The sequence below is a fragment of the Equus quagga genome, chromosome 6 (assembly GCF_021613505.1).
Source record: "Equus quagga isolate Etosha38 chromosome 6, UCLA_HA_Equagga_1.0, whole genome shotgun sequence".
Taxonomy (NCBI): domain Eukaryota; kingdom Metazoa; phylum Chordata; class Mammalia; order Perissodactyla; family Equidae; genus Equus; species Equus quagga.
This window is the reverse complement of record NC_060272.1, coordinates 66,220,562-66,247,179: the sequence shown is the minus strand read 5'-3', so window position 1 is coordinate 66,247,179 and position 26,618 is coordinate 66,220,562.

Sequence of the window (26,618 nt, the reverse complement as noted above, 5' to 3'; positions counted from 1 at the left end):
AAAAAAGCTGTAGGTTATAACTATGTCAGATGTTCATAATGAATGGGATTGAGTAGAGGTGATCCATTAAGTAAGGCTGCCTTAATTATTCTATGGGTTCATCTGGTGATCAGTATCACTATGATCAGGAAGGATAATGGCACAGAAAATAAAAGGATTGGCTGAGCTACAGTTTAGTGCATGCTGAATGCGTAGACATGGGTTTGCACTTGATCTCAGTGAGTTCCTTTTTAACACTATTCGCTAGGAGAGAGTGTACTCAGCAGACCACAAATAGTTTTGATAACTCTGGGTTCTGTAGACAAATATATTTATTTTTGGAGTCTCAACTTGGTGTCCTATAATTATGTTCATAGCGACTTTTATCCAACCATCATTCACTCTCATTAAAAGTACATTTCTAAAATCCTGCTTAAAAAAAAAGATTCTAATCATCCTTTAGAAAGGACTTGTTTTGAGATGAAAGAAAATTTCAGGATAATGAACTATTGTTTATTACCAGCTTTCGGAATTCTTGTTTCTTGAGGAGCTTGAATAATTTAGCTATTAGGAAATATGAACATTATGTAGAAAAGGTCCAATATTTTATTAAGATTAGATGAACATTTAACGTATAACATTATATAGAAACATATAGACAATATATAGAAACACATAACATAAACATGTAAATATTATATAGAAATATAGTATAGAAATGTTGCATAGAAAAGGGCCCTTATATAAACTTTATAGAGAAAACATATAAACACTGTATAGAAAAGGGCCAATATTTTATTGAGATTAGAGGAACACTTTATTTTGTTGTGATCCACAAAACAAAATGCTAACAATAATGGCTACCAGTTAGATAATTTAGAACTTGCCTTACTATTTTACCTTTTGTGATAAAACATTACATATTCTGATTATGTTTTCTGATAAAGTACTATACAATGATAAAACTGGACAAAATTGCCAAGAACAACCATTTCAGGGCTCTTGAAATCCACCAAAGGCATACAACAAATTGAGAAGCAATTATTTGTGAAAAAATTACTGAATGTCAGATAAGAAGAGTGGGAGTCTATGGCATTCTTGCCTGGGGCTTCTCCCATCCTCTTCCACCCCCAAGCTGGATCTGAGCAGAAATGTACAGGGTGTGGCAGATGGAGTAAACCAGCAGCTTCCCTGCCAGAGGGGCTCACTTGGTTTGCAACAAAGTATGGAAAAACCTCACATCCACCAAGTTGTCAGTAAAAGTATCAATTTTGGTGGCAAATGAATGGGAAAGACCAGTAGTTCAGGTATCCTGAGGTTGCAGCCTAGCTGGAGCAAGCAGTGGACTAGCAGACTAGCCCGAAATTTAACAGGGAGCCCAGGGAAATGAGAGGGTCACAGAAGGCTTCAATATCTCACCCCATATCCACTTAGGAGAGACCGGAGAAGGCCCAAATAATCCACATACACCTGGCTAAGCACGAGACTGGGATCGGTATAGAGGAGATGCTGGAAGGCCTGGTGGGGAGTAAAAGCCAGGGCAGTCTTGACAACTGATTGATTAATTCAATGGCAAAACTGTCTTCAGGTTGTTTAATTAGGCTTAAAAGGCCATGATAGGATTATGTAATTTCTTCTATTTTTGTAAATTCTTTATAATTTCTGAAAATTTAACCTAGAAATACTCTAGAATAGGGAATCGTTTTTTAATCTTTGAACTGTGAATCTCTGAAATCTTTCTGTTCCTACAGAGTAGAACTCTTTATTACCTTTACTGCTACTTTTAGTTTTAGAGCAATAATATCACTAGAGAACTTTGAAATGTCAATAATAGCTAATACTTATTGAGCACCTGTTATTAGCCTGATGCTGTGCTGACTTTACGCATTTTATGTCATTAAATTCTAGAATGACCCTATGGTAATATTATCCCCATTGCAGGGTGGAGAGATTCGAGTTTAAGCAGAACCAATAACTTTTCCAAGGTTACAACAGCTCAGAAGTGGACACGGTGGAATGCAACTTGAGGCAGTCTGATTTCTGAATTCCTTTTCTTAAATACCATGCCATATTTTCAGATGGTGGTGCCATGGAATATAAAATATTTTTCTATAACTATAATAACACAATTTGATAGCAATCAAATTACCTTACGTAGAGTTATTAGAACATTAAGAAGGTATATACTTTAACTTTCTAGTTGAGCCTTTAAAATAAACTTTTTTATTAAGGAGAATTTCAAACAGATACAAACGTAGGTAATAATAAAATGATCCTTCATGTATGTAGCCATCACACAGTTTTCAGCTTTTTCTATAAATGCTAAAATTATAGCTTGCTGCGCTAATTTTTATTACAAAATGGAAATAATTACAGACTAATTTTTGTAGGGCAAACATGAATAACTTTTAAATTTGTCTTTAATGGATTTTACTAACTTGTTCAGCAAATATTTCCTTTTGAAATGGACACAATCATGATATATCTTAAAAGTAGAGAGCTCAGTGAAAACAGCATGAGGTGTAGGAGGAGTGGGCAGGTGGAAACAGTGACTTTTTGGCGTAATAGAGCAAACCACTAGAACACAGCAGGGTGGAGCTGGGGAGTTTGGTTTGGTCATCCTCTTTCTTTAAGGCATTGTCTGTGGACTTTGTGGGTCCATCAGTGACCCGTTGCCTAGTCTTGTTTTTAAAGACTAACTTTTAGAACAGTTTTAAGTTCACAGCAAAAAAGTTAAGTGGAGAGTACAGAGAGTTCCCATATATCCCCTGCCCCTACGTTCACAGCCTCCCCCAGTATCAACATCCTCCACCAGAGGGTTTGTTTGTTACAATTGATGAATCACCCAACGTCCATAGTTTACAGTAGGGTTCACTCTTGGTGTTGTACATTCTATGGGTTTGGACAAAAGTATAATGATGTGTATACATCATTATAGTGTCAGACAGAGTAGTTTCACTGCTCTAAAAATCTGGGCTAGTCTTTTGTTTATAGCATTTTCTCTCATATACACATCAGTACTCTTATTTCTTGTATTTCTAATAATCATGTCATGGTTTCCACTGACTTTGGGAGGGGTAGATAACCGACAACCAGTTGCAGTTACTGCAACCTCTGCCCAATGGTAAGCAGGAAAGATGTGGCGGCTTGTGGAACTGGAAGGGATTAGTAGTATAATCCTATCTCGTTCTTTGAGGCCACCTACAGAAATATTTTGTGTTGGACAGAGCATTTAGCTTTATTTGAAACTTTGGTTCCCTTGAATAGAATATGATATTTTAAGCTATATGTTTCTGTAATAGTCCTTAAATTCTCAATGTTAAATCTATTTACAATAACTCTGGCTCCTGACAGATACCATTTTTATAGTTCTGCCTCTTCTTTGGCCTCATGCTTCTGTCCCACATTTCAGTAGTGAATGTCATTGGTACAGCTTTGATTTATTCTTGGGAAAGTCTTCCTGGCTCTTTCTGCCTGGTTTCCTCAAGAGACTGTAAGCTGTGCATATCCAGACTATTTTCACTTTATTTGATAAATTGTTTGCATTAAATGAATTTAGAATAATTTTGGTTACTAATGTCTCACTTGCTTCTCTCCTATGCATCTGGATTCCAACTTGCCTGAAAGCTTAGAAACTGTGCATTTTGATTATTCCCATAACTTCTTTACCAGGTTGTAATACTTGGCCCTTTAAAATATCATTGTCTTTTGCTTTTCAAGAAAACTCAAAATCATGTTAATTAGGCTCTCTCCTTGACTTCTTAGATCTGGAGTGGGTGAGCTCAGAGTAGAGTTTCAGACAATCTCTCTCTTCTACTCTATAGCACAGGTTGTCATGGACGTAGGAGAATTGTAAAGATCTCAAAAATACTGTTCAACTAGAATGATTGTTTCTGAACTAGGTGGATTTTGCTGAGTTTTAACCAAATTTACAGATTGCTTTTTGTATAATTTGTGGAACTTTCAGATGACTTCAAATGGAATGTTTTTCATTTTAAAGGTCTTGGAAAAGGCAGTGTCGAACATCAATTAAGAGCTCAGATTCTGCGGCTAGAAGCTCAAATACCATTTCTAACACTTATAAGCCAAGTGATCCTAGGAAAAGTGAGCTTTACTTTTTTCATGTGCATAAAGGAGTTTTCATTGCAAACTCACAATGCTGTAGCTAGGATTAATTGAAATAATTCATTCAAAGCCGTTAACTTGGCCTGGTATACACTAAACCTCATTCTGAGCTAGAAAAATAAAAATAGTAACAATGTTAGCTCAGGGAGAATCTTACTCAAGCAAAAAGAGGAAGATTTGCAATAGATGTTAGCTCAGGGCCAATCTTCCTCACACACAAAAATAAAATAAAATAGTAACAATGCGTACTTGGACTCAAATGTATACTTGGACTACAAAGTCTCTTCCTCCTCTCTGGGTATAATAGTCACCCTCTGTATCCTAAGTGCACCCCATAAAGCTTTTTATCATGCAGTTACAGTACCTTGTTACTCTTACGTAAGTTCAGAGACTACACTAGTTTGGCATAGAGTGGATGTTGAGACAGTACATGTTGAGCGGCTAAGCACACTTCAGCACACAGTGCCTGCCCCAAATCCCACCTAGTGGGCTTTGTTATTATACCATTATCACCATCACCACCATCGCCAAACACCACAACTCCATTATTCCCATCGTTATTCTTTGGGTCTAGTACTAACTGCTGGGCATAGAAAGGGGTCAAAAGACAGGGTTCTTTCCTGGAGGGACTTAAAATCAAGTTAGGATGGCTGGACATGGGCAAAAATCAAACAAAAACAAAACATAAAACGAATAATTTAAAGTAGCACATGTTAAAGTGTTTAATGAGAGGCACAGGCAATAACTGTGGGTAGTTTTTTTTTTTTAATGATGAAAAGCACAGACATTGCAACCATATGGTCTTATTTTACACTTTGTCATTTATTAGTTGTGTGCTATTGGCCAACAAAATTATTGAATTTTTATTATTCTCTGTTACTGAATTTTAAAAATAGGCTTTTCATTGGAAGGAATGTAAGTTAAAACATATGGAATGTGTTCAAAACAGTGTCTGGCACATAGAAATCAATCAATAAATTGTAATTAACATTCCTGTAGAAGAGAAGGCCACCTATGAGGGTTGGAGAAGATTTCATAGAAGAAAAAAAGAAACATAAAAGGACAGGGTTAAAATTGGCTTCCTTACACATTAGCTCAGTTTTTCGAAATCGATTTGCAAATAACATGGGGGAGGGTAGACAGTGGGAAGGAGTATGTGGTGTGTTACTGAATATCAGGTGTAGAATTATATTCTCACTCATTGAAATTTTTGGTTAATGTCCCTTAAGTAAAATATAGTTTTTATCTATTAACTTTCTGATGTCTAAATTGAAATTCACATGCTTCACTGTCAAAGAAGTAACTCATACAATCAATGAAAATCTGTAAAGTGGAACAATATTGAAAGATATCATTGCAGTCAAAGCTCTTCCAATTAATTACCTTTGTGATTACTATAATATGCCTTTGGAAAGCAACAGTATCTTGGTGACACCTTCCAAATATTACTTGTAGATAAACTAAAAGGAAATATTCTTTTTAATGTTTTATTTATTAGACTAGGTAATTCCTACACATATTAAACAATTCACACAGTAAAAAATAGTCTACAGTAAAAATTGTCTCTTTTCCACTCCTTTCCTTTAGTTCCCAGGTTCTCCTTCTCAGAGGGAATCCATGATGTCTGTTTCTTCCATAGACAGTCTACATATCTAGATATATACCCTTCTTATTAAAAGCACAAATGATCTGTTGAGTGTACATTCTTGCATTTTCACTTAATATTTCTTACTCATTTTATTTTATTTCCTAAAGCTCTACTGCCTGAAGCATGGCATTTAAAAATGAGGTTACTCTAGTGAGATGCTAAATAATAATAGATAGCATTTATCAAGTACTTATTGTGTTCCATGGAGTTTACATGGATTATTTATTTTTCATAATGTTCCTTCAGAGTGGGTGCCATTAATGTGCCAATTTTATAGATGAGAAAAACAAGGCTTAGAAATGTTAAGTGTCTTGCCTGTGATCACACAGCTAATAGGTGGTGGAGTTAGGATTCAAATTAAGGCAGTCGGACTCCAGAGCCCACACATTAAATGCTCCATTGCCTGCTAGATTTCATGCTCTTCATTTTCAAGAAGACAACTGTGTATGTTATTGTACAAGAAATAGAAGACAGTGTGACAATAACAATGATGATGTTTGATGGAAATGGTTAAAGCCTTTGTCTGTGATGAAGGGATATCTGAGAAGGCAGGAAGTCGTGGTGGTAGAACAGGTGGCTCTGGGAACTGAAGAGGGTGGAGGGCTCTGATGCAGGTGCCCAGGCTGCTGCAGTGGTGTCAGGAGTGTCAGCAGCTGTGGAGCTGCAGAGTCTGAAGATGCCGCCATTCTGAGGAAGCTGTGGTGATGGATGCTGGGCATAATAGTTTATAATGTCTTTATAACTACCCCATGAGAATAGTATTATTAGCCATAAGTTCTAGATGAAAAACTGAGGCTCAGGCAAGTTGCCCTATGTCTCACACAGCTGGGAAGTGACAGGACCCAGACTCAATGCTTGTCTCCAATGCCTCCTGGAAAGGAGGCGATGGCACCGTCCTGCTTGCAGCAAATGGTATGCACACCAGCCTTGAAACCACACCTTTGTATCACTTATCAGAGTGGTTTCAAACATTTTACCCCTACATTTGTGTAACATTTTTTAAGTGAAAGTTTATAAGAAAGTCCAATATGAAGTTGAAGTAGGAGTGGGTATATTTCTGTCACCCTTTAATGTGTACCCTCACCCCTTCTTCTGGGCTCCCCCAAGGGAGTTCCATAGAATCAAGTTTGAAACTGTCATTTCTACTTCTGGGATGAAAATTCTGCCTGACAACAAAACATGTCCTTAGAAGGCTAAGTCTTCATTAATTAAAAGGCTAAGATGGTCTGGTCGGATTCCATGAAAATTTCTGTCTTCAATTTTGCTCCCGTAAGGTTAATTTGGGTTATATTGTTGTTTCAAAGGACATAATCTGGAGCTAAAGAAAGATGCTATTGCTTCTCTTCAGAGTGTTGTCAAGTGTTTTAGCCATTCTGAGAACCTAATGTAACTTCCAAGATATAATGGCTTTTGGCAGGCCTTTGTTTAAGATTTTTTCTACCACACAATCTTAAGTCCCAGCAACCAAAAGGGCTAGTCTTTGCTTTGTCTACCATGGTGGATGCCAGAATGGAATCTACTTGCTAACTTTTAATTTCAGAAATATTTTGTACAAAGCTACCCTCATCTGCTGCTTATGAACATGCAAAATTTTACTCAAGGACCTCTGGCTTTGGTCCTAGCAGTCTGAAGGCTGTGATGTGTGCTGCCAGCTTTATCATAGGAAATGCCTATGCCACTGAGCAGAAAGGCAGACTCTCATGTGGAACCAAACGAAATAATACAGGCTTCCTCTAAGTCTCAAAGATCCCATCAAACTTCTTGGATGGAATTACTTATACCTGGCAAATGGAAACACAGCTGAAGTTTCAATGATTTTAAAAAAATGCTCATTAAAATACGGGCAATGGCAGAGCAAATTAAAAATTCAATATCATTTTTGGTTATGCAGTATTTATGGAATCCCATAGTCCTTTCTCATAATTGATACAGTAAAAGGAGCTTTGGTTATAGACTGAGAAATGAGAACAACTCAGTTCAAGCACTAGATCCTTTATGTAATAAATATGTGACCTTGGGCCAAATAATGTTTCTGAACCTCAGTTTCTTCTTCTGTAAAATGGAGCTAATACTGTCTCTGTTTCTTCCAGTTTTTGTGAGGCTTGAATGAGATAATATGTATAATTATTAAGTACTCTACACATAAAGTATATTAATTATATGATTTCCAGTGTCCAAAACTTAGAATCATAAAATCATTTATTTGAAAGGAACATTAATGGACATCCAAATATGCATCTTTCCTGTAACATTTAAAAATAATTGTCCCATATCTCTGGACATTTCCAATAATGGGACTATTCTCTTTAGAATGCAAGTCATTCCATATTTGGCAAGTGTTTCAGATTGGGTTCCTCAGGAAATGGACTCAGAGGGGAAATTAGGGTATAGAGCATTTATTAGGAAGTGCCCTTTGCATCATCACCTGAGGAAGGAAGGGAAGGAGGCAAGATTGGGCAGAGAGAGAAGTCAAGATGTCATACAGTCCCAATGAAAGCTTCAGCTGAGCCCACAGCAAGACCAGGGCTGAAATGGCCTGTCAGAGCTGCCATGAGTTTTGGCTGGAGGGCTGGACTTTTATGCTCAGCTATTGACCAGTCATTGGATCGTGGGCAAGACAGTTTTCTGCAGCTTAGGCAATCCTTGAAGAGGATTAAAAGCTGAAGGTCATCTTCTCCTCCAACTAGTGGAATAAGTCTTTCTCTCCTCAAGAGGGACTTGGACGCCCCAGCATCCACTAGATCAGCCCTGCGGATAAGACATTCTGCCTTATATTGAGTGGAAATCTTCTTCACTGGGACTGTCATGTAAGCTACTCTCTTTGGAGTCAATTCCAACTCTTATCAACATATTCTAGCAGATAATTCTTTACTATATTCTGGCAGCACTAATGCTATACATTAACACTAGTGCTAATACTGATGCGCATATATATGTATATATTTCACATATACATAAGTGATATAAACATATATCATACACACAAAGCTCAAATATATATTTATATTTATACACATATTCATGTACATATATCATATACACATATGTTCTGAAAATAGGTACTTTGAGTACTCTGAGGATATGTTGTTAACAATTAAGTGAAGGATGCTCAACTATACTTAACACCTAGCTTTTCGTAATCATAATGATGTCATTTATTGTAGACAATAAAATGAATCTGCTTTCCCAGGAGAACCAGACTGAGAAATCATGAATTCTGTTTTGGGCATGTTTCGAGTGTGAAGCCCTCTCAAGATATCCAAGTGAAAATGTTGAGTAGACACTTGAATGCATATATTTGGGGTTTCAAAGAAAAGTCTACTCTCAAGATAAATAATTGAAAATTGGTGTTTATATAGTAATTGAAGCTGGGGGGCAAGATTTCCATCACATTCCTGCATGTCATAATGAACTGGAGCTCGATTTCCCCTTTAGATGGTAGATTTTCCCTTCATGGAGGGCTTTTCCTGGTCTGCTTCATAGTAGTGGATTACCTGCCTAGCTCCTGAGGCATCTGGGTGTGCAACCACTGGTGTGGGGTGGGAGGAGAAGGGGACCCATAACTGTGACTTGAGGAAGTCTGACATTTAAAGGCTGATAGATGAAGAGAAGTCTGGAACTGAGCTAGAAAAGGAGTGGCCAGAGAGATAAAAGAGTGGAGTGATAGAAGCCAGGGAGAGAGAAGTGGTCTGCAGTGTAAAATTCTTCAGAGAAATGATACCTGTTGGAGAGGGAGATAATTGATGATCTTAGAGAGGGTGGTTTTGATGGGAGTGGAAGCCAGTTGGAGTGGGTTGAGCAGAGAATGACGGGTGAGGAATTGAAGAAAACAATGTGCACAATGCTTTTGAGAAGTGTGGCTTTGATGGTGAGGACAGAGATAAGGATTAGCTGGAGGGAAGTAAGGTTGTGTTGAAACAGGGGAGTTGAAAAGGTGAGCTTGGGAAGGGTAATATGAGGAAGAGAAGTAGAAATATCCCCCATACGTCAATGCTTTAAATATCCTCTTTCACTTTTAAGTGGTTTGAACTATATTCTGAAACATTAGAGAAATGAAAAATGAAAGGCTTTAGCGCTTTATTAAAAATGAACATAACCAAAATACTTGGTCATGGACAATTTATATCAGATTGTACAGCTCAAAGTGAAATGGAGAAGAAATATAAGATAAAGAACTTTCTCCTTGGATTGTTCTGTCCAATGATTTACATGCTCATTTTACTTTTAACTAAGAAAATCTTGTCTAGCATACTGTTTATTTATTATGTGAAAAGTCTTTTAAGTCTCACTTGTTATTCAGATAAACAGTGTGTGACAAAAAGGGGAGGAGTTATTTTTGCATGATCCTCCTGCAAATGGGGATTCTCTATGTGACTGATACACTACTTCTGAAAACTGTTATTTCCTTATATATGGGATAGGAATAAAAGTACACATTTTCTTCACAGAAACATTTCACAGATTCTTTTGTTGAATGCATGTGTTATGGATCACTCTGGGTTTGTTGAATGCATGTGTTATGGATCACTCTGGGCCTAGTGTCTAACTGCCCAGGGGAGGCACTCAAGCCCCAGGAGAGTTCTTCTAAGTATTCCTGTGACTGTCCAGGGAGTGTTCCCAGGCATTCAGCAATATTTCACGACCTTGTGCTACTCCACTGGATGCTTCAGTCTGTCCTTGGCATGGCCTGATAGCTGCTGCCCAAACCCTACTGGCTTGCTGATGATTTGTCTCACTGTAGGCAGAAGGTGCCCCAGAGTCCAGTTTTTTCCACAGGCCTTGGCCCAAAGCCCTCGGGGTGTGATGAGTTGTGGTGGAATGGGAGAATGGAAATGAAGGACGCTCTTGTTTTGTGTTAATATGTTAGCGGTCTCATAGAGCAAATTATCTTAGGCCCCAATGTGTTCTGAGGGAAGCAGCTTTTTCTTATTGCTTATGGTTCTTTTGTCTTTAGAGTCAGATGTATGTGTTCAGGGGCTAGACCAGAGATAGAGTTTCTCCCCCTGTGTTTATCTTCGACCAGAAGGGCCATCACAATCAAGGGATTCTCCTGTTCACTCACTGAATCACTATTTCCATAAGTTTCTGCCAGCTATTTGCAGTTTTAACAAGTTTAAAACGGGGCTGTGATCTATTTCTATATCTGTCTATGTCCATATCCTTGGTTAAAACCATTGCCCTGTCTATTTAGTCTCTCAAAAAATAAAGACAGGCATCACCCTATCTCCAGGTGGTTTCTATACTATCAAATATATTTCTTTGCTCAGCTCTTTTTAGCTCTTTACCTCCTCTAATCAACAGGACCTTTTTAAGTTAGGTCCTAAGGATGGATTGGAGTGAAAGCCATGCCTATGAATTTAGAGCCCTTACATTTTTTGTTTATCTATCTATGTATCTTAGATTGAATGTTTGCATTCCCCCGAAATTCATGTGTTGAAGCAGAACTGGAAGAAACAAATTTTGTTGAAATTATGGTACATATATGTAGTGGATTGGTAACTACTGCTAAAATAATGCTCTATCAAAAACCACCCCAAAAACCTGTGCTGAAGGTAGTTTTTAAGGATTGCATGTGTTGTATTGCAGCAAACACACACACGATAATATATATCCCTCACTTTATTCAAATAGTAGCATATTATATACACATCTTGCTCCTTGCCATTTTACTTAAAACATATATAACGATCATTTTATATTGGTATATAAAAAGCTTCCCCATTCTTTGTTGTGGCTGCATGCTATTCCGTGGTATGAACACACCATTACTTATTAACTAGTCTCTTCTTGAAGGACGTTTAGGTTGTTTCCAATGCTTTATCATTAAAAAATGCTGCAATACATTGCTATGTATGAATGTACACAGCCATACATATATAATATTGCACATGTGTGAATATGTCCTAGGCTACCTCCTTAGAAATGGACATTTTCAGCACATTTGAAATTCCCCTCTCATCGAGCACTTCAATGTTAACACTGTTTCTTGTTTAGATTTCACATACAGTGATTCATTAATTCTTTGAAGAATTCCTCCAGCGCTCTTTTTTTTTTAATGATAGTACAAAATTGCAAGAGAGACTGGAAGCAGTGTGTTTTAGTGTCTGTTTTTCAAAATTATCTGTTACCAAGAAATGGGAAAAGCCATGATCTATAGAAGGAAAAATATGCAATTATATTTCCTCCATGTATTTCTGTGAGCCCACTGACTGAAATTGAAAAGTGCTTTATCATAACGGGCGAAAATTTGGAGATAGTCATTGTGCACAATCATTTAATCTGCATAATATTGCATAAAGGGCAATAACAGACTGAACTACATGCAAAGCCAGGCCTCATGTTTTGAGAAACAAAATGCACACAGAATAGGTACTACAAGTGGAACTTCTGGATAAAATTTCTAAATGAGATATAGGTAGCATGGAAGAAATAGAGATTTTAAGGGATTCTTTTAGTGTTTTTTTCCTTGTCCTTTTGAAGGATAACATCATGGCTTTTGGGAAATTTAAAGAACTAATACATTTAAAGAAATAGATTATATGTTGGCAATTACTATGAAGAAAGGAAAATGATTCATAGCACAGAAAATATCTTAGAAGGTTGTGCAGATTTAGGAAAGAAAGTGATCGAGACACTCAGGTGTTGCCCTGGACAACACAGAACCATGTAAAAAAAGTAGGCAAGAGCAATCAATATAAGAATACAAACTCTGAAAGCTAAAGTGTAGTCTGATGACCAAGAAGTCTCATCAAAATCCCTATTAACATGTGCGTTCCCTTGTTTTCCTTATAACATCAGTGCATATTTGTGTGCATGTGTGTGTATGTTTGATTTTTTTCATTTTCTAAGAGAACTGGAATAATTGAAATACTCTGCACTTCAGTATATTACATGTCTTGGACGCAGCATCTTTGCTTTATGTGGTATGTGTGCTTTTTCTTCAGTACACATAATTTTAAGCTATATTACTCTCTTCCACTCAATCGTCTTTCATATAATTTAAAGCCATGACACTGAATTATTTTTCATTCTCAGTGCATTAAGCCCTCATAGAAAGACTCTTTTATTTTCTTCTTTGTGGAAGTTTCCTGCTGTCACATTTTGGCATTCTTCCACACAGTACGCAGTTGTGTAGTGTTGGCAACTGTCCATGAATCTGGTTCTAAAGAAATGTACCCTTCGTTCTGTATTTCCCTTTCCCTTTTGACCTGACCTTTCTCTTTGACCTGGCTTGACTTATCTAAGTGTGCTGCTGATGCCAAGTTCCTTCTGCTTGTGACCCAACACACACATACACACAAATCCCTGGGGAAAGTTATCATGTTGACTTTTGGAGGGGTGAGTGGTTATAAAAGTAGAATGAAGAAGTTGGAGAGTGATGGTAGGAATTCAGTAGATATTGCAGAACAAAGTGATTCAAATGGTGTGCTACTCTCACATTCTTAGTAGGTAACACAGTGTATTTACTTCTCTTCATGTGGCAAGTGGCTACTCTTGTACACAAGGGAGAATAGTCCACGTCTGTTTTATTTCCTGTCCTATGATTCAGGCTATTTTGTATTGCCAAGAACCAGGAAAGCCTGGAGCCCTTGTTTGCTGACAAAGCCCACGGAGGTCAGTTGGGTATAGGTGAAGACAAACGCTTCCAAAAATGGAAGGTAGTATGGTTTACACCAGTGCACCAGTGTCAATCCACTTTATTTAAAAAATTACTTACGTACTCAAAATTGCAGATGAAATACAGAATCTCCTTTAATTTCTGTCATCACCATTTCCAAAAACCAAGGTTTCTTTTAGTGACTTCACACTGTATTAATTTTTTTCCAGTCAGAATACTTCTCTAGCCTTCTATAAAGGTCTTTTTTCTCTCCAGCCAATCCATAGATTCCCTTTTCAATAGTGCTGCCTGGCATATCACTAATTTATGTGAATTTAATTTTAAAGATCACATCACCTTCCCATACTCCCTTCCTATCTTCCTCCCTTTCTTTTTTTCATTCAATACGTATTTAATGTCTATTTGCTTAACATTATGCCAGTATCAAAGATATAGTGGTGAAAATGTAACACCAGGTCTAGAAAGGAAGGAAGATACTAATTTAATAATTTTTAAAAATTAGTAAGTTATAGTTGCAATATGCACTACAAAGGGGAAGTGCAAGATTATATCAATATGAATAGCAGGATGAAGTAAACTGCCTGTGGAAGGGACATTTAAAAGGAGACCTGCAGACTGAGTAGAAATTACTGAGACAAAGGGTATGATGGTAGGGTCAGAGTCCATGGTAGTTTTTTCAGGCCGAGAGAATGGAATGTGCAGAGGCGCTGTGACCTAAAGGAACATGATTAACTCAATAAATTATAAAAAGGCAAACGAGGTCTGAATTCAGAGTGAATGAAGTGAATCTGAGATGTTATGCAGAGGCCAGATGGACCAGGTTAAGAGTCATAGTCAGGGTCAGAGTTTAAGATTTATCCTATTGTAATGCGGTGACTTTTAGGGTTTATCTTATTGTAGTAGGGTGCCTGTGAGAGAGAACTAAAGAAAACAGACACGATGCACACAGATATTTAAGAGGGATAAACTGTTGTTCTAACGTTGTCAGCAGTTTTATTCCTAAAAATGAAACCATCAATTTATTTTCTTTGTTCTGGGAAGAACTGTTTTAGTGTCTCAGTCATGATTGTGTCAGATAAATTGGAACTTATCATTCCAGGGGTAGTGTAATGGGAGATATTTTTGCCAAGGGAATTATCTCATTTTTGTTCTACTGAGAGTCATGCTGCTTCTCTCCAATGACCTCAGGCCTGTGGATTTAAAGACGGGAGGATGAAGAGTTGACCCACTGTCAGAGGAGCCATGGGACTTTCTGGGAGGAAGAGGATTATGATCCCTCTTGGAGTTCAAAGTTATTATACCCTAACTGATAGGTTAGAGTAGCCCTAACTGAGGCCATTTAATAGGAAAGAATGAAGAGCTCCCTTCCCTTTTCCCCCAAATAACGTAGTAGTTATGTACAGTCTGGGTCTGGTCAGAACACAGAAGGCATTGTATGCATTCTGAATGCGAAGGGTTTCAATACAGGGAAATGGAGGCCTATATAACTGTTGGAAGCCCTGCAGGAGTGAAGGGCAGGAAGGCTGCACTGGTGACTCATCCTGCAGCAGTGGTTTCAGTGATTCTGGAAGCTCACGTTACTTTGATCCTCATGTCGGCTAACATGTCTGTCTACAGCTGTCTGCAACTGCTCCAGAGGATAACAGTCTCTCCTTTTCTTCTGCCTTCTAGGTCTCATGCAAGTCCCTCTCATTGGTAGACTCTAACCTATGACCACACAAGGAAGGGGATTCTGGAAATGTTCCTGGTTTCTCTTCTGCAATGCATAGGAGACCTTTGAAGAAGGTGACTGTGATGTCAAGTTGATAAAGAGACAGTCCAGCACAGGTGGTGACCCTGGCTCAATAGCAAAGCCTTGGCTATTGTGAGTTAAAGAGGGCTCCCAGTCTAGCAGGCTGTCCCTCTGAGAGTGTGGCTGTGCCTTGAGACTTCCTCTATTAGTCGGGGTTGTCTGGAGAAACAGAACCTATGGAATGTGTGTGTGTGTGTGTATTGAGAGAGAGGGGGAAGAGAGAGAAAAAGAGAGCTTGAGAGAGATTGATTTTAAAGAATTGACTCATGTGATTATGGAGGCAGGCAAGTCCAAAATCTGCAGGGTGGGCCATCAGGCTGGAGACCCAGGGAAGAGCTGATGTTGCAGTTCAAGTCTGAAGGCTGTCTGCTGGCAGAATTCCCTCTTTCTGGGGTATAACGGTCTCTTGTTCTATAAAGCCTTCAACTGATTGGTGAGGACCACCCATATTATGAAGGACAATCTGCTTTACTCAAACTCCACTGCTGTAAATGTTAATCTCATCCAAAACATCCTCCTGCTTGATCAAATGTCTGGATACTGTGGCCCAGCCAAGCTGACACGTAAAACTAACCATCGCATTTTCCGTTCCTGATTCATACCTGAGAAGTTACACCACTGGTAGATGCTGTTTTGGAATAAACAAAGTGTTATATCAATATGCCCCAAATTAAAAATCTGTGATCTTTATATATATATATAGTTCAATTCAGCTCTTTTAAAACAAACAATGTGGGGATAGTTATTCTTCCTCTTTCTCTTAGGTTCAGAAAAGAGTAGAGACATCTCATTATGCAGTACCCTCTCAATGTTCAATCATTCAGTCATTCATTAATTTGTTCATTTGTTCAGTCTTTCAACAAGTATTTATTGAAGATACAGACACTGAAGATTATGCAGTGGTATGGATAAAAAATCATGTCGAGAAAGTAAGATGGTAAGCTAGGGAGCAACACAAGCATTTTGCTGTAACTTGTGAAAACAAATAAAGGAAAACGCAAATGCAAAATATATTACATTTACAAGCCTGTAAGAGCTGATCCAAAAGCTCTATAAAAGAAGAAAATTTTATAAGCAAAGTAAATCAAAACTTACAAATATTAGCAAATCGTGATGTCTGCAGGCATGTTTCCTGAATGATCAAAGATGAGTCAGGACAATTGTGTATTCAAACAATTTGATGTTGACTAATATGGTTTGTTTAGGAAACAAATGCCTTGGTAAAGAATACACTGACCCTAACACATATTTAATGACTTTTTCACTGCTCTCCCAGTCTCCTTTCTTCTGTAAGATCTTGATCTTCTCAGTTGTTGTCTTGCCAACTACTGTACTTTTTGGGAGGATATCTGTCATGGTCAATGGAGGTTCGCTATGTGGAGAAGTTTCTGAGAGGGTAGTTACTGGCCATATGAATGTGCACATTTCATCATCATAACCAACCCTATAGTGTGAATAAAATTAGAATAAAACTAGCAGCCATATTTCTAAGATAACTTCCAGTGACCCCTCGCCCTTATATAATCCTCTCCCCTTGGGGAAGGGTAGAACTTCTGAATATGAGACATCCACTTTCCTGATTATATTACACTATATGGCAAAAGGAAGATTATCTTGAGTGGGCCTGACCTAACTGAGTAAGTCATTTAAGAGCAGAGCGTTTTCTCCAGTATTCCAAGAGGGAAAATCGGAGTTTCAAAGCAGTAGAGACATACTCCTGCTGGCCTTAAAAAGCAAACGCCTTGTTATAGAGAGGGCTTCTTGGCGGGGAACAGTGGGAGGCCTCCAGGAACTGAGAATGCCCTGGTTTGCAGCCAAAAAGAAGACAGAGACATAGGTCACAAATTCTCCAGGAACTAAATTCTGCCAGCAATTAGAATGAGCTTGAAAATGAATTTTTTTTCTCAGACCTTCCATATGAAAACTCAGCTCAGTTGACTCCTTGATTTCTGCCTTGTGATACCCTGAGTAGAGGACCCAGTGACACCATGCCGGAGATCTGACCTACAGAATTCTGAGCCAATTAATAGGTATTTTAAGCTGCTAAATTTGTGGTCATTTGTTGTGCAGTAAAAGAAAACTAAGAAAAAAACAAAACAAATTCTCCAACTTTTATTTCTTTTGGATGTGATATTGTGCTAAGATTGGTCTTGAGGTACCATCTCTCTATTCAGGTCACATACAATGAGGTAAAATTTTAATGGACAGGCAACATAGCTGGGAGTAGACCTCCCATAATGGAAAAGTGTTTTCTTTAGGAAAGGCCCACTTCAAACTTTGCAAAGTCTAGGAGCAGGTTAAAGAAGAGAATTTTCCCCATAGACTTTCTGAATGTGGTTGGTATATTTGGGTTCACTATTATTATTTATTTTGGTGAGGAAGACTGGCCTGAGCTAACATTTGTTGCCAATCTTCCTCTTTTTGCTTGAGGACAATTGTCGCTGAGCTAACATCTGTGCCCATCTTCCTGTATTTGGTATGTGGGATGCTGCCACAGCATGGCTTGATGAGCAGTGCATAGGTCTGCACCCAGCATCTGAATCAGCAAACTCCAGGCCACCGAAGTGGAGTGTGCAGACTTAACCACTATGCAACCAGGTCAGGCCCTGGGATCACTGCTTTTTAATATTTCTATTAACATGTGATTTAGAAGAGTATAATTTATTAGTCACTTCATGACTTGATACTACTTTATGACCTAAAGCAAACTCAAGTATGTGACTCAGATAATCACTTTGTAATGTTTAGCTTAGAGTTGCTGAGGGTTAATTCATTTTTTTGGTAAAATGTTTCACTTTCTAACTGGTTAGCCATAAATAATTTTCACAACCTTTTAATAAGTTCAATATAATAATTTGAATAGTCAGAATTATAATATGTTTAGTTCAAGAGAGTTAGGTTGAATAAAGAATCCAAATGTGTAATGTTGAAAACTTCTTAAGAAAAATATAAAATGAAAGTGTGATTTTATACATTATTCTTTATTTTCATTCTCTATTATAAAATGTTTAAATGTGTAATTTCTTGAAATTCTAACACCGACCTCTACACAAATTCTTTCAGCTCTGCGAAAGCTCTGTTATATTTTGGGAAGTAATAGCATATTGTATTAAGACAAAATAGATCAACAGTTTCTTTAATTCCTTATTAGCTAGAAGGTTAAAGCCACAACTGTGGTTCCTCTGGTCATTTTTCTTTTCTCTGTGACTCAGATTTCTCATCTTTTTTTTCCGTTTCTTTTTTTAAATTGCAGTAACATTGGTTTGTAACATTACGTAAATTTCAGGTGTACACAGTTATGTTTTGATTTCTGTGTAGACTACATCATGTTCCCCACCCAAAGACTAATTACCATCATCACCACACTCACGTGCCTAATCACCCCTTTCGCCCTCCTCCTTCCCCCCTTCCCCTCTGTAACCACCAATCTAATCTCTGTCTCTATGTGATTGTTTGTTGTTGTTTCTATCTTCTCCTTACAAGTGAGATCATACGGTATTTGACTTTCTCCCTATGACTTATTTCACTTAGCGTAATACCCTCAAGGTCCATCCATGTTTAACAAATGGCTGGATTTCATCATTTCTTATGGTTGAGTAGTATTCCATTGTGTATACATACCACATTTTCTTTACCCACTCATCCCTTGATGGGTACCTAGGTTACTTCCAAGTCTTGGTTATTGTGAATAATGCCACAGTGAACATAGGGGTGCATATATCTTTACTCATTTGTGTTTTCATGTTCTTTGGAAAAATACCCAGCTGTGGAATAGCTGGATCTTATGGTATTTCTATTCTTAATTTTTTGAGGAATCTCCCTACTGTTTTCCATAGTGGCTGCACAAGTTTGCATTCCCACCAGGAGTGTGTGAGAATTCCCATTTCTCCACATCCTCTCCAACACTTGTTATTTCTTGTCTTGTTAATTATAGCCATTCTGATGGGTGTGAGGTGATAGCTCATAGTTGTTTTGATTTGCATTTCCTTAATAATTAGTGATGTTGAACAACATTTCCTGTGCCTATTGGCCATCTGTATATCTTCTTTGGAAAAATGTCTGTTCAGACCTTTTGCCCATTTTTTAATTAGGTTGTTAGCTTTTTGTTGTTGAGATGTGTAAGTTCCTTATATATTTTGGATATTAACCCCTTATCAGATATATTGTTTGCAAATATCTTCTCCCAATTGTTAGGCTGTCTTTTCTTTTTGTTGATGGTTTCATTTGCTGTGCAGAAGCTTTTTAGTTCGACGTTGTCCCATTTGTTTTTTTTTTCTGTTGTTTCCTTTGCTTGGTCAGACATGCTACTTGCAAATATGCTGCTAAGACCCATGTTGAAGAGCATACTGCTTATGTTTTCTTCTAGGAGTTTTATGGTTTCAGGTCTTACATTAAAGTCTTTAATCCATTTAGAGTTAATTTTTGTGTATAGTATAAGATAATGGTCTACTTTCATTCTTTTGCATGTGGCTGTCCAGTTTTCCCAACACCGTTTATTGGAGAGACTTTCCTTTCTCTGTTGTATGTTCTTGGCTCCCTTGTTGAAAATTACCTGTCCATAGGTATGTAGGTTTCTTTTTGGGCTCCTGATTCTGTTCTGTTCATCGGTGTGTCAGTTTTTGTGCCAATACCATGCTGTTTGGATTACTATAGCTTTGTAGTATATTTTGAAGTCAGGGATTGTGATGCCTCCAGTTTTGTTCTTTTTTCTCAAGATTCCTTTGGCTATTTGGGGTCTTTCATTGTTCCATATAAATTTTAGGATTATTTGTTCTCTTTCTGTCAAAAATGTCATTGGAACTTTGATAGGGATGCATTGAATCTGTAGATTGCTTTAGGAAGTATGGACATTTTAACTATGTTAATTCTTCCCATCCAAGAACACTGAATATCTTTCCATTTTTTGTGTGTCTTTTTCAATTTATTTCAACAGTGTTTTATAATTTTCAGGGTACAGGTCTTTCACCTCTTTGGTTAAATTTTTTCCTAGGTGTTTTATTCTTTTTGTTGCAATTATAAATGGGGTTGTATTCTTGATGTCTCTTTCTGTGACTTTGTTGTTGGCGTATAGAAACACAACTGATTTTTGTATGTTGATTTTGCTGACTTTACTGTAATCATTTATTATTTCTCAAAGCTTTTTGGAGGATTCGTTAGGATTTTCTACATATAAAATCATGTCGTGTGTAAATAGTGACAGTTTCACTTCTTCCTTTCCAATTTGGATACATTTTATTTATTTTTCTTGCCTGATTGCTCTGGCTAGGACTTCCAATACTATGTTAAATAAGAGTGGTGAAAATGGGCATCCTTGTCTGGTTCCTGTTCATAGAGGGATAGCTTTCAGCTTTTCTTCATGGAGCATGATGTTATCTGTGGGTTTGTCATAAATGACCTTTACTATGTTGAGGTACTTTCCTTCTATACCTGTTTTATTCAGAGTTTTTATCATAAATGGATGCTGTATCTTGTCAAATGCTTTCTCTGCATCTATTGAGATGATCATGTGATTTTTATTCTTCATTTTGTTAATGTCATGTATCATGTTGATTTATTTGTGCATGTTGACCATCCGTGCATTCCTGGAATAAATCCCACTTGATCGTGGAGTATGATCTTTTTAACATATTGTTGTATTCGAGTTGCTAGTATTTTGTTGAGGAATTTTGCATCAATGTTAATAAGTGATATTAGCCTGTAATTTTCTTTTTTTGTGTGTTGTCCTTCTCTGGTATTGATATCAGGGTAATGTTGGCCCTCGTAGAATGTGTTGGGAAGCTTCCCCTCCTCTTAAATTTTTGGGAAGATTTTGAGAAGGTTAAGTATGAAGGCTTCTTTGAATGTTTGGTAGAATTCACCAGGGAAGCCATCTGGTAATGGACTTTTATTTTTGGGGAAGTTTTTGATTAGTTTCAATCCCTTTACTGATGATTAGTCTATTCAAATTCTCTGTTTCTTTTTGATTCAGTTTTGGAGGTTGTATAATTCTAAGAATTTATCCGTTTCTTCTAGATTATCCAATTTGTTGACGTATAGCTTTTTGTAGTATTTTCTTATAACCTTTTGTATTTCTGAGGTGCCTGTTGTAATTTCTCCTCTTTTCTTTCTGATTTTATTGATTTGAGCCTTCTCCCTTTTTTCTTGGTGAGTCTAGCTAAAGGTTTGTCAATTTTGTTTATCTTTGCAAAGAACCAGCTCTTAGTTTCATTGATTTTTTTCTATTATTTTTAGTGTCTATTTCATTTATTTCTGCTCTGATCTTTATTATTTCCTTCCTTGTACTGACTTTGGGCTTTGTTCTTCTTTTTCCAGTTTCCTTAGGTGCACTGTTAGATTGTTTATTTGGGATTTTTCCTTTTTTGTTGAGTTAGTGCTGAATTGCTATGAACTTCCCTCTTAGAACCGCTTTTGCTGTATCCCATAGATTTTGGCATGCCGTATTTTCACTTTAATTTTCTCCAGGTACTTTTTGATTTCTCCTTTGATTTCTTCAATGACCCAATCATTGTTCAGTAGCATTTTGTTTAATCTCCAAATATTTGTGTCTTTTCTAGTTTTCTTCCTGTAGCTGATTTCTAGTTTCATACCACTGTGGTCAGAATAGATGCTTCATATTATTTCAGTCTTCTTAAATTTATTGAGACTTGCCTTGTGGCCTAATATGTAATCTATCCTGGAGAATGTTCCATGTGCATTTGAAAAGAATGTGTATTCTGTGCTTTTTGGATGGAATGTTCTGTGTATATCTACTAAGTCCATCTGGTCTAATGTGTCATTTAAGGCCAATGTTTCCTTATTGATCTTCTGTTTGGATGATCTATACATTGCTGTACGTGGAGAGTCAAAGTCCCCTATTATTATTGTGTTACTGTTGATTTCTCCTTTTATGTCTGTTAATAATTGCTTTATATATTTAGGTGCTCTTATGTTGGGTGCATAGATATTTATAAGTGTTATATCCTCTTGTTGGATTGCTCCTTTATCATTATGTAGTGCTCTTCTTTGTCTCTTGTTGCAGTTTTTGTTTTAAAGTCTATTTATTCGGATATAAATACAGCTACTCCAGCTTTCTTTTCATTTCTATTTGCATGGAGTATCTTTTTCCTGTCCCTTTATTTTCAGTTTGTTAGTGTCCTTAGGTCTCAAGTGTGTCTCTTGTAGGCAGCATGTGTATGGGTCTTATTTTTTTTATCCAATCAGCCACCCTATGTCTTTTGATCATAGCATTTAGTCCATTGACATTTAAAGTAGCTATTGATAAGAATGTACTTATTGGCATTTTGCCACTTTATTTCTGGGTGTTTTAGTAGTTATTCTCTGTTCATTTGTTCTTCTTTTGCTCTTTTCCCTTGTCATTTGATGGCTTTCTTTAGTACTATTTTTCTCTTCCTTTCTCTTAATTTTGTTTAATTTATTATCAGTTTCTGGTTTGTGATTCGCGTGAAGTTCATATATAATAACCTACGAATATAGCTATCTATATTAAATTGATGGTCTTTTTAGTTTGACCTCTTGCTAAAAGCTCTACTCTTTCACTCCCTCCACCTACAATTATGTTTTTGGTATCATATCTAACCTCTTTTTTTCTGCATTTGTATGTGTTGCCCTTTTATGATGGAAATAGATAATTTTAGTACTTTTTTCTTTTGGCCTTCATATTAGCTTCATAGGTGGTTGATCTGCTACCTTTACTGTATTTTTGCCTTTACTAGTGATTTTGTTGGTTTTTTTTGTGTGTGTTTTTCTTGTTCCTATTTGTGATCTTCACTTTTCCACTTAAGTAAGTCCCTTTAGCGTTTCTTGTAAGGCTGGTTTCTTGGTGATAAACTCCTTTAGAGTTTGCTTGTCTGAAAAACTCTTTATCTCTCCTTCGATTCTGAATGTTAACATTGCTGGTTAGAGTATTCTTGGCTGTAGGTTTTTTCCTTTCAGCTCTCTAAATATATTGTGCTATTCCCTCTCACTTCTAGCCTGTAAGGTTTCTTCTGAGAAGTCACCTCATAGCCTTATGGGATTTCCTTTGTATGTAGCTTTGTCCCTTTCTCTTGCAGCTTTTAGGATTCTCTCTTTATCTTTAATCCTTGACATTTTAATTAAAATGCATCTTGGTGTGGGCCCCTTTGGGTTCATCTTGTTTGGTGCTCTCTGTGCTTCCTGTATCTGGATGTCTGTTTCTTTCCTTAGGTTAGAAAAGTTTTCAGCTATTATTTCTTCTATTATAGAGTCTCTGCCCCTTTGTCTCTTCTCTTCTGGGACAGCTATAATACAGGTGTTAGTGTGCTTGATATTGTCCCAGAGGTCTCTTTTACTGTCCTCATTCTTTTTAATTCTTTTTTCGTTTATCTGTTCAGCTTGGGTAATTTCCTCTAGTTTTCTGTCCAACTTGCTAATCCATTCTTTTGTATCATCTACTCCTCTCTTGATTCCCTCTAGTGAATTTTACATTTCCCTTATTGTGTTCTTCATTTGGGATTGGTTCTCTTTTATATTTTGCAATTCTTTGTGGAATTTCTCACTGAATTTATCCATTCTTCTCACAAGATCAGTGAACATCCATATGACTATTAGTTTGTACTCTTTATCAGGTACATTGTTTATCTCTGTTTCATTTAGTTCTTTTCCAGAGGATTTGTCTGTTCCCTTATTTGGAAGATACTCCTTTATCTCCTCATTTTGCCTCTTTCCCTGTGCCTATATCCATGTATTAGGTAGATTAGCCATGTCTTCCAATCTTGGAGAGGTGGCCTTATGTAAGAGATGGTTTTCAAGGCTCAGCAGTGTGTTTCCCTCTTGTCACCATTTGCAAATGTTCCAGGAGTGTCCCCTGTGTGGGCTATGTGTGTTCTTCTGTTGTGGCAGGGTTCCTCTTGCTTCAGGTGAGTGAGGAGCCTAGGCTGTCCCCCTGATTGGCTTTTTATAATGCTCAGCTGTGTATGGCTGCTACGGTTCCTGTAGCCACTTTATTGGACATGGGGAGCCCCAGCACAGTTGGCTGCAAGGTCTAATAGCACATTCCTGCCACAGTTCTTCTGTTAAGTGAGTAGGCTCCCAGTGAGGCTGGCTCTAGGTTCATGTGCTTACAATAACTGTAGGCCTCTGGCCTGCAAGGCTGTTGTCAGCTCTCCCAGTAGTGCAGCTGGGTGGAGCCAGCCCCAGGCATGTCAGTACACCATTGTTTCAATCATTGTAATGTGGGGCTGATCCCCTATATGGCTGTTTGAGATGCACGAGCCTGCTACGCTGACAAGCTCCATCACTTGCAGGCCCACGTACCCCTTCAATGCAGTCCTGCCCTGTGTGCATACTCCAACTCACTGAAGTGGACCCACCCTCCCTGCAGCAGAGGTCCCACACACTCTGCCAATACAGGCCCACCCGTCTGCATGCCCTGTCCCTTATGTACTCCTTGCCATGTCGTGGCAGATGCACTCACCCCACAGAGGTCCCACACGCCATGACTATGCAGGCCCACAAGTTTCCTGAGAACTTTCTTTTGGGTTTGGCCAGTCCCTAGGGTGGGCTACCTGCTTTGGCTGAACTGGATTAAATTGGTGCTCTCGTGGGTGGGCAGACCCCTGCACTAACAGTGCAGGTGAAGAAATCTAATGGTGTTTGTCAGTGTCTGTGTCAGCACACATGTACTAGGTCACAGTAATGGCTGCTGCCAATGTCTCAGTCCCTGGGGAGGTGGTCCCAGCCTGTAGAGGTCTCACCTCTCATTGAGATGTGCCCAGAGCCTATCAAGTGAGTCTCTTTTCACCAAAGGACTGTGTACCTTTCTTTCTGGTGATTTTAGGTTGTTTTCTGAAGTGGGTGAACTTGTGCATGGGCCCTTTAAGAGCAGGCTTTTCCCCCCTTATGTCTGATAGCTTTTCTGGGGGTATTCCCTGTTGTTGTCAGTAGGCAGCAAAGCCTGATATTATAACACTCATCTTGGTTGTGCTGAGTCCAAAGGATGCTTATTTTGGTAATTCTCCCCCACTCAGGTCCTGCACTCCTCCAGGGAAGGCTGCATACCTTAGGATTGCTCCTGCCTGGCCCTGAAGCACTGTGGCTTGTGAAGGTGGCTGTTTTTCTCTCTGGAGAGGAATTTATGCCTTCCATCTCCTTCAGGACTGTCCCTTGTTGTGGGGGTTATTTTTATCCAGTTTTCAGTTCTCTCCCAGGGATAATTGTTCCCAGAGTAGTTGTAAGTTTGTTGTGTCCATGGGAGGAGGTGAGTTCAGAGTCCACTTACGCTGGCATCTTGACACCATCCAGATTTCTCATCTTAAAACCTCTTCTCATGCCCTTTATCCAGGCCCTTCTTTTCATGTCCAATCTTCGTACCTTTTATTTATTTATTTTTTTGAGGAAGATTAGTCCTGAGCTAACTGCCACCAATCCTACTCTTTTTTTGCTGAGGAAGACTGCCTGAGCTAACATCCATGCCCATCTTCCTCTCCTTTATATGTGGGATGCCTACCACAGCATGGCTTGCCAAGCAGTGCCGTGTCTGCACCTGGGGTCGGAACTGGTGAACCCCAGGCCACCGAAGTGGAATGTGCGCACCTAAACGCTGCGCCACCGGGCTAGCCCCAAGTATCAAGTGAACTTGGCCTGTACGGGGATCGAACCTGTGACCTTGGCATTATTAGCAGCACGCTCTAACCAACTGAGCTAACCGGCCAAGGTCAAGCTTCCTACCTTTTAATTCTCATCCTTGACCTTTTCTGATCCTAATTTCCCATTAGAACCTATTTTCCTCCTTTTAACCATTATTTTATCTACTTTTCCAACATCTTTTCTCCTAGGTCATTTCTTTCCACCAATACTACCTCACCTCCCTTGAGAAATTAACTGATTTCTTTCCTCTTTGTTTTCTTTTTCAGTAAATAATTAACCCTAGAAATTTATAAATTTCACAGGGAGACTGGTCCAGGATGTAAGTGATTTATACAAGTTCAAAGTCTCTTTCCTTGTTTTCCTCTCTTATTAAGAACCTTCTCATACCCCCAACATACATGATAAATACATTCTGTTTATCAGGCTACCTTTGTCTTCTCTCTCAACATCTACCTCCTACTTCATCACTATAAATTTCTAACGATCTGTGTGTGATCCCAGAGCTAAGTTATGTGGAAAGTGGGACATACAGAATGATATTAGGAATTTCACTTACGTTTTCTAGGTTCCTATCAGAGATCTGATGAAAAACATTGGGGGACATAGGGTTTGCTAGACCAGATGACACCTTTTTGCACATGGGCACAAGCAACCATGTGGGTGAACAGCTTAGTGAGCAGCAGAGACCTTCAGGAAATTTAGAATAAAGGTGCCCTTTCCTGTGGGGGGATGTGGCCCTGTGTCAAAAGCTATGGCTTGTCAGGTGGTGCACAAGCTGTGTTCAGCCTTAGCTCCTCCCCTTTGCTGGTCCCTTTTGTGTAGTGAACAATCTGCACAGCCTATATGGCTAC